The sequence below is a fragment of the Salvelinus namaycush genome, unplaced genomic scaffold (genome assembly GCF_016432855.1).
Source record: "Salvelinus namaycush isolate Seneca unplaced genomic scaffold, SaNama_1.0 Scaffold113, whole genome shotgun sequence".
In the NCBI taxonomy this organism is placed as follows: Eukaryota; Metazoa; Chordata; class Actinopteri; order Salmoniformes; family Salmonidae; genus Salvelinus; species Salvelinus namaycush.
This window is the reverse complement of record NW_024057820.1, coordinates 157703-170541: the sequence shown is the minus strand read 5'-3', so window position 1 is coordinate 170541 and position 12839 is coordinate 157703. Positions and strand designations below refer to the sequence as shown.

Genomic DNA, 12839 nt, shown 5'->3' with positions numbered 1-12839 from the left:
GCATCTGGACCCTCCCGTTGGTAATTGTGGGTCGAAAGGCCAAGAGGAAAAGTCAAGCTGTGGTTGTGTTTGCGAGGAGGCCCCATGTCACTGTGGGCCGAATGGCTAAGAGAAAGAGGCTGAAATCTCCTGTCGTCTACATTCCCTCGTTCTCTGAGCTCCGGATGTGAGCCAGGTTGCTTGGTTTGGTTGTCCCGCAATAGTGCGTGACTGTTCTGGAGTTCCTACAGATGATACCTAAAGGTGGTGTTCTGTTTCATCGCAGATTCCATCTGGGAGTTGAGGGTGTTTATTTTAGACATGTAGGTGTCGCCCTTGCTCCGCTCGGCCTCATACTTATCTGTCATGGTTTGCAGGGAGGGGTCTCAAGTGTGGAGTGAAAGATCCAGTGATGCGATGTCCTTTTGTTTAGAGGTCACATTTTCCAACTTTCTCACCTGGTTTTTCTCATCCTTCATTAAATCAGCGACTTCAATGAGTTCTGCTGTTTTGTCCTCCAACTTGGTCATTGTGTTCATTAACTGATCGTCTTTGGTCTGCAGCTTTTGGAATAGAACATTATTGCTTTGAGGGGTTTCATTCACAACCGTTTGCAGGGCATCAAGTTGCTCGCCCCGGTTTCTAGCTAGCTCGTCAGATTCATCTAGTTTTGCGTGGACTTCATCGTATTTAGTTTTGGCTAAAACGAGTTGTTCCTTTCGGATACGGACTTGGTCAAGAGTTTGTTTGCGTTCTTTGAGTGTTAGCCAGATCTTCCAATTTATCTGTTCTCACACACAGTTCCTCGTCTAGCAGTAGCTTATCTTTTTCGGCTTTCGATGCCAGCTCCCTGGTTCTCTCCACCTGTGCCTTGAACTCCCCAGCTTCCTGCTCGTGCCTCTGTTGGGCACTGAGGTACTGGTGCACTATCCATCTCTGCTGGTGGGCACTGAGGTATTGGTGCACTGTTCATCTCTGCTGGTGGGCACTGTGGTACTGGTGCACTGTCCATCTCTGTTGGGTACTGGTGCACTGTCCATCTCTGTTGGGCACTGAGGTACTGGTGCACTGTCCATCTCTGTTGGGCACTGAGGTACTGGTGCACTGTCCATCTCTGGTGGGCACTGAGGTACTGGTGCACTGTCCATCTCTGCTGGTGGGCACTGAGGTACTGGTGCACTGTCCATCTCTGCTGCTGGGCACTGAGGTACTGGTGCACTGTCCATCTCTGCTGCTGGGCACTGAGGTACTGGTGCACTGTCCATCTCTGCTGCTGGGCATTGAGGTACTGGTGCACTGTCCATCTCTGCTGCTGGGCACTGAGGTACTGGTGCACTGTCCATCTCTGCTGCTGGGCACTGAGGTACTGGTGCACTGTCCATCTCTGCTGGGCACTGAGGTACTGGTGCACTGTCCATCTCTGCTGGTGGGCACTGAGGTACTGGTGCACTGTCCATCTCTGCTGCTGGGCACTGAGGTACTGGTGCACTATCCATCTCTGCTGGTGGGCACTGAGGTACTGGTGCACTGTCCATCTCTGCTGGTGGGCACTGAGGTACTGGTGCACTGTCTATCTCTGCTGGTGGGCACTGAGGTACTGGTGCACTGTCCATCTCTGTTGGGTACTGAGGTACTGGTGCACTGTCCATCTCTGGTGGGCACTGAGGTACTGGTGCACTGTCCATCTCTGCTGCTGGGCACTGAGGTACTGGTGCACTGTCCATCTCTGCTGGTGGCCATAGTTGAGGGCTAAACTGGAGAGAACCTTCACAAGGCCTCCGCCTGATGGTCTATTTTGGAGAGCGTCTGTCACAATGTCTGCATTTTTCTCGCTTATCTAACATTTTCAGCCCCTCGGCATAGTTAGGATTTGCATCGTTGCTGAGGTCAGTGATCAATCTTTCCGTGGGTGAAGGTCCACTGATTAGAGGGGGAATGGGTGGAAACACATCTGATGGATTGCTCGTTTTATGATGATCAGTTATTTCACTTTACGTAATATTTGGGTTTTTGAGTTGGAGGCTGCAAACACGATTTAACTCAGTTTGTAAATGTCAATGAATCATCAAGACTGAGTCAGTAATGCGAGTTGGTTATTACTGAACTTGCCAAAACAGATTTGATTGATTAAATCGGTTTTAATGATAAATCTAACCTGTATAGGCTATTTGGGAATTTTAACTTTAATTCACCTGAAAGAGTTGCTATCGCTAAGTTAACGTTGAAAAGTTTAACTATGTCTCATTGGTTAGAAGACATTAGTTTGTGTATTATTCCAATAACCAACCTGGAAAGGTAGTGTAGCAATTTAATGTATGTATTAAATTGAATGAGACAATGATATCCAATCAGTTGAGACTGGTTTGATATCATACAGCGTAACCTGAATTATTTTAAAGTAATTATTGCCGATTCTTCACCACCGGAGGTCTCTATTAACACAAGCTAAAATCGCCAAGGTATCAGTGAAGGTGGAATTTCACAATGCTGTTAAAAGGTCTCCTTAAACACCATTGAACTGGTAAAACGGATTTAATCTATTAATCAATTTGAATGATTTGTCAACCCTGTATATGCTAAAGGTATTAGCTTTAATTAACCTGAAATAGTTGTTATATCCAAGTTAATGTGGAAAAGTTTAACCATCTCATTGGTTAGAAGACATTAGTGTGTGTATTATTCCAATAACCAACCTGGAAAGGTAGTGTAGCAATTTAATGTATGTATTAAATTGAATGAGACAATGATATCCAATCAGTTGAGACTGGTTTGATATCCTACAGCGTGACCTGAATTATTTCATGAAAAATGACTGGCGATTCTTCGCCAGAGGTTACTGATAGCGCAAGCTGAGATCTCACATGATTCCCGCCCGGCGCGGGAATTCACTATGAACAAAGGGGAAAACAAAAATGGCTGATCTGGCGCAATGCTTAGCTTTCCTTCCACTTCGCCGCGCAAGGGAAGTTCCCCCCCAACAAGGGAACGGGTTTACTAGGTGACGTCTCACGTTCAACCCTTAAACTCTTCACGTTACCAAATGCGAGAGGTAGAAAGATAATGGCTTCGGTCAAACGAATATATCTACTAAAATTTCCGTAATGGCTGGCTCATATGTCCTCTGCTCTAGGAATTGCTTATGACCGAGTCAGATCACTCCTGAAAGCGACCTACTAGTTGGTCCACTAGTATTATTCTCAGAATGTCTACATCGGCTGGTACATATGCCCTAGCACGTAGCATTCAGTAGACCCTCCGACACACTGGCATTCGTCAGATGTACCACAGGGGTGGTTCTCTCCCGACCAGTATCTGGGTGAAATGGAACGACACACACACGCTTCTCCCACACCAGTCCTGCCTATAGCTATAAATGGTATATATGTATCTTGCTACACAATTGGTATGGAATTAACCCAAAAGTGCGGCCATAGTTTTATCTTCAATGCCTCCCACGGGGTGCCAATATGTTGTGACGTTGTATTAGTTAATGTGACGACTGCTGCTCATCGAATGATTAACGGTTTATAATTGCGTAATTAAATGAATCAGACAATTATTAACTCATTAACCTGGGCACCATGGGAAAATTAGTTTTATTGAGTTTCTATTTCCCAAATTACCTCAAAGAATATCAGAATATCGATTTGACAACAGTCGCTAATTAATCAATTTCCTCTACAGTCTCATTGTGAACGTCGCATAATCCAGGAATCTGCACAAACCCGAGTCCCACCAATGAGTTCGTACCACACCAATTTTAGTTGACTATTTATTTACTAGAAAGCTAAAATGATAATAGAAGATACGCATAAACAAAAACACAGTCTAGGCTGTTGATTAGAACTTAGTACAACGGGCCAACACACTCTGACGCGTGTTACCCCAAAATGGGGATTTAAAAGAGAGAAAAAGAAAAGGTACACGAGAGAAATATCCCTTTGGGTGCATTTGACAGCTATGCTTATTTGAACCCTAACCTTGCCCCGAACTGCCGCTCTTATGGGTCAGAATATAATGATGTACTTACGTGTTGAAGGTCTCCGCCGTGGGTCTCTCCACGTGGGCCGTTTAGGCTTCAAGAAATGACGCACTTCTCGGGTGCAACTCTCTGGTTGTCCTCACGATGTCAGTGTCCTTTTTGCTTAGTGGTCTGATTCCTCACCCTTGTTCTGAAAGTATTCTTCTGAGGACAGCCAGCCCTGTAGCTCAGGGCTCACGGCGTAGGAATGAAAACAGTGTAGATACCACGATTCGATGGGGGGTTGAGACCGGGTGGTCCGGCTTGAATTCACCCGCTTAGATGCAGCTATTCATCCATAGCATGAGAAGAAAAGGATTCCTTTGTCTTCAACCTCGTGTTGTGTTTTGGGTTCGTTGACTACTCAGACCTTTGCTGCAGCTCGGGTCACTTAGTCTGATATGTTAATTCTTAACTCGCATGTCTTATACCCTCGGGTCAGATGTGGGCGTAACCGCCTTTAGGGCAATTCTCTGGGCCTACCAAGTTATGAGGCAAGGTCTAGATTTTACTCAAATCCAATTTTAGACAACTAACTTCACATTTCATCTTTACCAAAACATTCTCTTTGATTTGAACATTTTCCACACAACGTACAATGTATAAACATCAAGCATATACTAGGAAAACTCTTAAAGTTACAATGTTTTCATAATGACGTCGTCCTTTAACCTTTAATAACAAAACAAAAATGACATAAATTTTCATATTCCATCTATCGTCATTACCACCATTGTGGCTGACGGAAACCATTGTTCCAAAGTCCATTTATTCCATGTTTAATGTTCTGAGGCCGGTTCTCCATAGTGAGAGGACAAAAGAATTTTGTCTGTTGCCTAAGATTTACAATGGGTGTGAGGGGTCAAAAACCCCCCACATCTTCATACCCCTAGATCTCTCCTAAGTTGGGGGTGAGAGATAATCGGTACGGTCATGACACCTCATACAAGGCAGCATTATCATGAAGAGGTTTCATTCAGGTCTCTCTTTAAATAAACACTGTCTTTGGCAGGAGGAAAACCAAACTTCGAGGAACCAAAGATGTCCAAACCAGCAAGACGACACCTCTGCTCCCAATGTGGAAAGAGTTTTAACCAGTTAGGAAGCCTGAAAGCTCATGAGCGAATACACACAGGGGAGTTGCCTTACCACTGCTCCCAGTGTGGAACTAGGTTTACCAAATTAGGAAGCCTGAAAAGACATGAGAGGATACACACAGGAGCGAAGCCACACCATTGCGCCCAGTGTGGAAAGAGTTTTAACAAGTTAGGAAACATGAAATCTCATGAGCGAATACACACAGGGGAGAAGCCTTACCACTGCTCCCATTGTGGAAAGAGTTTCAGAGAGTCAGGAAAGCTGAACGCTCATAAGCAAATACACACAGGGGAAAAGCCTTACCGCTGCTCCCACTGCGGAAAGCGTTTTAACCATTCAGAAAAGCTGAAAGAACACATGAGACTGCACACAGGGGAGAACCCTTGCAAATGCTCAGACTGTGGGAAGACATATTACTCATCACGGTCACTTAAACGTCATGTGAGAATCCACACGGGAGAATAATTACTTCTCCTCGTGTGTAAATTCATGTTTCACATCACATTGACTTAAAATTCATTAGAGAACATACACAGTGCTCCAATTTATATTGTTGACTGAGAATGTGTTTACTTGTTTATACCATATTGAATTGTACAAAGTAGTCTTAAACATATATTTGTATGTTTTTACGAGAAAACATGAAGTGAATATGGAGTCTGTCAGTTTGAATATAGAGTAGATCAGATTCCATGTGTTTAAATGGTCCTTTTTTAAACTCTGACTGTGTGTTTATCTGGGTGTGTCATTCCTCCAGCACTACAGATAGTACAGTGATATTTGGATGTGATGCATTTGCTCCATTGTTTACATTGGGGGGGAAAACAATTGAATCAATTTTAGAATAATGCTGAAATATAACAACATTTGGAAAAGGTGAAGGGGTCTGAATACTTAACGAATGCACGTGTGTGTATACTGAACCAAAATATAAACAACAATTTCAACGATTTACAGTTCATATAAGTCAGTCATTGTAAATAAATAAATTAGGCACTAATCTATGGACTTTACATGACTGGGCAGGGGCGCAGCCATTGGTGGGCCCTGGAGGGCATACGCCCACCCATTGCGGAGCCAGGCCCAGCCAATCAGAATGAGGTTTTCCCCACAAAAGGGCTTCATTACAAAGAGAAATACAAGTCGGGTGGCTGGTCTCAGACGATGTGGAGGTCCTTGGCTGGCGGCGTTATATGTGGTCTGTGGTTGTGAGGCCAGTTGGATGTACTGCCAAATTCTCTAAAACGACGTTGGAGGCGGCTTCTGGTAGAGAATTGAACATTCAATTATCTGGTAACAGCTCCAGTGGATATTCCTGCAGTCAGCATACCAATTGCACACTCCCTCAAAACTTGAGACATCTGTGGCATTGTGTTGTGATAAAACTGCACATTTTAGAGTGGCCTTTTATTGTCCCCAGCACAAGGTGCACCTGTGTAATGATCATGCTGTTCAGTCAGCTTCTTGATATGCCACACCTGTCAGGTGGATGAATTATCTTGGCAAAGAATAAATGTTAACCAACAGGGATGTAAAAAATTCTGCAATCTTTTTTTTTAGCTCATGAAACATCCAACACTTTACATGTTGCAATTATATTTTTGTTTATTGTAGTAACTATCAGTTTTAGGAAAAATATTTCAACTTATTTTTTACTTTACTCAATATATGACTTCAGCGATAGTCAACATGTTGAAAACCTGTGAATGTCTAAATAAGAAATTGGGCCATTTAAACAGCAGGTGTCGAACACTTTAGACAACGGGGAGAATTTTTTGATGTGCTTTGTGTCTTCGACGTAAAAACAAGTTTTAGACTTCCACACAAAATTACTTCTTTACTTATTTTATGTTTAACCTGTTGAGGATAGAGGGCGCTATTTACACTTTGGGGAAAAGTCGTGCCCAATTTAAACGGCCTCGTACTCTATTCTTGCTCGTACAATATGCATATTATTATTACTATTGGATAGAAAACACTCAAGTTTCTAAAACCGTTTGAATTATATCTGTGAGTAAAACAGAACTCATTTTGCAGCAAACTTCCTGTCAGAAAGTGAAAAATCTCAAATCGAGGCTCTGTTCTAGGGCTTGCCTATAAATGTGCTTGATATATATTAGTATACATGCACTTCATACGCCTTCCACTAGATGTCAACAGGCAGTGAGAGAAGAAATGGAGTGTATAACTTGATCTGAGGTCGAATAAAAGCTCTTGGCATGACGTGACACCAGTTTCCTGTTTTCTGGAGCGCGCGAGAAGGGACCTGGTATTGCCTTCTGAAAAGCTGTCGTTATAGACGACTAATATCTCCGGCTTTGATTTTATTTGATAAATGTGACAATATCATCGTAAAGTATGTTTTTTCAATATAGTTTTATTAGATTATTGAAATTTTTTCGGGACGTTAGGCGTGTTGCTTTGTCTGCGTTTGTTCACGAAGGAGAGCTTCGCGCCACTTTGCTAGCTTTCCGTGCTAATTGACTGCAGAAGACGACATTCTAAAACCAAACAACGATTGTTCCCGACAAAGGACCCATTGTACAACATTCTGATGGAAGATCATCAAAAGTAGGACCCATTTTATGATGCTATTTCATATATCTGTCGTACATGTGTACTATTAGTTTGCGCCCAGATTTTGGGCACTCTCTCGCCATAACGTAAGCTGGATGTCGTAATGAAGTTATTTTTAGAATTCTAACACGGCGATTGCATTAAGAACTAGTGTATCTATAATTTCCTATACAACATGTATTTTTTAGTAACGTTTATGAATAGTTATTTGGTCAGAATAGGTGAGTGTCCTAAAAATATCCGGACTTTCTGGGAAAAAGATGCTACGTTAGCACAATGTATAACCACTGATTTCAGCTCTAAATATGCACATTTTCGAACAAAACATAAGTATGTATAACCTGATGTTATAGGACTGTCATCTGATGAAGCTTGTCGAGGTTAGTCAAAAATTATATATCTTTTGCTGGTTTGTTACGATCGCTAGCTTTTGCTGCTGGTAAATGTCTTGTGTTTCTGGCTATTGTGGTAAGCTAATATAATGCTATATTGTGTTTTCGCTGTAAAACACTTAAAGAATCGGAAATATTGGCTGGATTCACAAGATGTTTGTCTTTAATTTGCTGTACACCATGTATTTTTCATAAATGTTTTATGATGAGTATTTAGGTATTTCAATTTGGTCTCTGAAAAATGTCTGTGCTTTTATATTTGTATTTGGTGGTGAGCTAACATAAATATACGTGGTGTTTTCGCTGTAAAACATTTTAAAAATCGGACATGTTGGCTGGATTCACAAGATGTTTATCTTTCATTAGCTGTATTGGACTTGTTAATGTGTGAAAGTTAAATATTAAAAAAATATATTTTTTGAATTTCGCGCTCTGCCTTTTCAGTGGAATGTGGGAGGAGTGGCGCTAGAGGAACCCCTGTCCTAGACAGGTTAAGGAAGTGTGTAGGTCGCATTCTGTATCATACAGCTATGAAAGTTATATATTTAGAACAGCTATGAAAGTTATATATTTAGAACCACCTGCTCAATTGGAATCCAGCGACGTCTGTGTCCTAGAACTGTTTAGTTTTTTGTGTTCGGACTGGTAAAACAGGATGAGTAAAATAAGTAATGTAAACATATCAGTAATTACCAGGAAGCTCTACATTTATTTTAAAATCACACTAAGATTGTTAAAACTGGCCTCAGGTTATTGAGGGATCTGATTAGGATTTGCCCTCATAGCAAGGTTGGTTTATCATGTGGAGGTTTCATTCAGGTCTCTATTTTTTAAAAACACACTGTCTTTGGCAGGAGAAAGACCAGACTCAGAGGAACCAGAGCCAGGGATGTCCAAACCAGCAAGACGACACCAGTGCTCCCACTGTGGAAAGGGATGGAACCGATTATGGGACCTGAAACAACACAAGAGAATACACACAGGGGAGAAGCCTTACCACTGCTCCCAGTGTGGAAAGCGGTTTAACCAGAAAGGTAATCTGAATGAACATGAGAGAATACACAGAGGGGAGAAGCCTTACCACTGCTCCCAGTGTGGAAAGTGTTTTAAACAGTCAGGGGAGCTGAAACGGCATGAGAGAATACACACAGGGGAGAAGCCTTACCACTGCTCCCAGTGTGGAAAGAGTTTTAACGATTTAGGGAACCTGAATCGACACGAGAGAATACACACAGGGGAGAAGCCTTACCACTGCTCCCAGTGTGGAAAGCGGTTTAACCGGAAAGGTTATCTGAATGAACATGAGAGAATACACAGAGGGGAGAAGCCTTACCACTGCTCCCAGTGTGGAAAGCGGTTTAACCGGAAAGGTCATCTGAATGAACATGAGAGAATACACAGAGGGGAGAAGCCTTACCACTGCTCCCAGTGTGGAAAGTGTTTTAAACAGTCAGGGGAGCTGAAACGGCATGAGAGAATACACACAGGGGAGAAGCCTTACCACTGCTCCCAGTGTGGAAAGAGTTTTAACGATTTAGGGAACCTGAATCGACACGAGAGAATACACACAGGGGAGAAGCCTTACCACTGCTCCCAGTGTGGAAAGTGTTTTAAACGGTCAGAGGACCTGGAACGACACGAGAGAATACACACAGGGGAGAAGCCTTACCACTGCTCCCAGTGTGGAAAGCGGTTTAACCAGAAAGGTCATCTGAATGAACATGAGAGAATACACAGAGGGGAGAAGCCTTACCACTGCTCCCAGTGTGGAAAGAGTTTTAACGATTTAGGGAACCTGAATCGACACGAGAGAATACACACAGGGGAGAAGCCTTACCACTGCTCCCAGTGTGGAAAGTGTTTTAAACGGTCAGAGGACCTGGAACGACACGAGAGAATACACACAGGGGAGAAGCCTTACCACTGCTCCCAGTGTGGAAAGAGTTTTAACGATTTAGGGAACCTGAATCGACACGAGAGAATACACACAGGGGAGAAGGCTTACTACTGCTCCCAGTGTGGAAAGGGTTTTGACGAGCCGGGGGAGCTGAAATGGCATGAGAGAATACACACAGGGGAGAAGCCTTACCACTGCTCCCAGTGTGGAAAGTGTTTCAACCAGCCGGGGGAGCTGAAATGGCATGAGAGAATACACACAGGGGACTTGCTGTCTTATATTGTTGACTGATAATGATTACCTGTTTTTACCATATGAACTTGAATTGTACAAAGTATACTAAAACATATATTTGTATGTTTTTATTAGAAAACATGAATTGAATATGGAGTTTGAATATAGAGTAGGTCAGATTCCTTCTGTTTTAAATGGTCCTTTTTTAAACTCTGACACTGTGTGTGTGTTTATCTGTGTGTCATTCCTCCAGCACTGCAGATAATCAAGTGATATTTGGATGTGATGCATTTGTTCCGTTGTTTACATTTGCAATGTTGGCCCACTGATGATTTAATGAAATGAAAATGTTCACAGACTCTGTAATGCAAAATGTTAATTGTATGTGTCCACATATCTGAGTATGTGACTAACCTTGTGAAACTGTCCTATTATAATCTGGTGGATGAATCAGAATTAGTTGGGTAACATAGATAATTAAGATCTCTTATCTGCATAATATGCTGATGTGATATACTTGTTATTAGAATGTATCCCTTCGGACTCTGGTGATGGCAGTTGCACTTCTTCCCTCAGCTGGGGCTCAGTCACCTGGGGCCCAGAGAGGGGAGAGGTCAGGCTTGTCTTTCACATGTCCCTGGTGCTATGCAGAATATCAGGAAGGGAAGAGGACAGGAGGGAACATTGTCTTCATATGTGAATGTATCTGTTAAACTATGTGAAGGGATGGTGTGATTAATGGGGAACCACTTACTGGTTTCCACAATGTCTGTGCGCAAGTCACTCCCTCCTTTGGCATTGGGGGGAGGTGTATGGCAGTGTCTGGAACCATTGTATGTCTTCTCTGATGTTGCACTTATCCTGGGATAGTGTATGACCTAGAGGCTCACTCCCCTCAGTGAGCTTGTCCAGGAGTGGGGTCAAGGGGTTTTACTTGAGATGGGGGTATCTAGAGTTGACAATTGAGTTATGCCATTGGATGAGTTGGTGTTTTTGTGCTATGAAGTACCAGGAACGAGATTAGAACCTCGTCTTAGGGACCAAACTGAATGATAAATTATAGCGAATGCTATCTGGCTACGGGATACTCCTTTCTCATTATAAAGTCTCACTTTGTAAACTGTTCCTAATATCTGTGGTTTGTTATGTCGACTAGGGGGGTGGATCTTTGCTATAAAAGATCTCAGTAGCCATTGTGTTGCCACTCTCAACGGTTCATTAGAAATAGTGAATTGTTGAAAGTCATTGCAAAGATCTTATTATTAAAGATGTAGTTTAAGTATAACTCTGATTGGTGTGTGAACTTTGTCTCTCCACATTTGGTAATACAGAAATTAACCACCACAGACTAACCTTGTGAAACTGACCTATTATAATCTCCTGCTCCTGGGAGTATCATCCTGCGTTGCAAACCAGCTGCACCTGCATCCTTGTATGAATAAAGTTCCTCCCAGGAACAGGAAACTATAAAGATATGTGCTCATCACCCAATGCTTCAGGAATTCAAACTGTCTACACTGCGCTGTGTAACTTATTCTCTCTGAGCTCAGAAATAAAGAATCTTGGTTTGACTTGGACTCCAGCAGATCCTTATTTTATAATATCCACCACAACTCTCCCACAGATTGCTGTTTATCATTGTCTCAATGAAGAGTTCTTTGTTTTACTTTCCTGGGGTCAAACTGTTGCGTGAAATAGAAAATGTCCTCTTGTCCCGTGCACTGTAGTCAGCAGCTCACATATACAGTGATGGTAGGCTACATACACAATGAGATTATTATGGATGAGAGCAACATTATTTGTCAAATGGCAACCAAGCATCAATCATCATGTCACCAGAATAAGACCATCCAAATGTATTGGAAAGGAGCATCAAGCTCATCACATGCAGTTTCACCACCCTGTGAAGTTCATTACTTATTTCATCTGTAGCCTAATAAACTACATGGTTTCCCAAGTCGTAGAGGGAGGACCACACAACATATCATCACGTGACTCCAAGTTAACTAAGATGTGATGTTTATTATATACATATTTGCTCATAAAGGAGTTTCCACCTCCATTTCTCACTTATACATTTTTACTGACACAAAAAGACCCCACCATGTCAAACGAACTAACATCTGTCTGCATTTATAAAAGTGTACAGGCATATCCTGTTTCCATCAGCCCCGTCATTACTTTAGAAATGGTTGGATCAATATCCACCTTCATGATATGGATGAAGCCTGATTTGGAATGTCTGAGTAGTTCTGATGTCATAATACATCCCTCTGATAATCAAGTGATATTTAGAATGTCTGAGTAGTTCTTGCTGGCTTCATAGTTTACTCCTCTGATAATCAAGTGATATTTACATGTGATACATTTGCTCCATTGTTTCCATTTGACGTCAGGAAGAGAATGGGCTGATCGTGGTGGTACTATTCTATAGGTAAGGCTGTCCAATATGAATGTTCAATACACACAATAGGTTTGATCGGTAGCCAGTTAGCTAGCTGCTACGTCTTTGTCCACACAGCAGCTAGCTATCAACAAAGTAAAAATGCCCTCCAGGACTGGTGGTGGCAGCAGTGTACTACAACCACTGTTTACCGGAGCTTCCTGAGGGGGAAAAAATTAGGCTGTATTTTGCTTGATT

The 12839-nt window shown here is 42.3% G+C and overlaps 1 pseudogene; it reads left to right on the top strand.

Annotated features, from left to right (window-relative positions):
- Positions 1–10228, top strand: part of LOC120035882 — a 69177-nt pseudogene extending 58949 nt beyond the window's left edge.
- The last annotated feature ends 2611 nt before the right edge of the window (positions 10229–12839 follow it).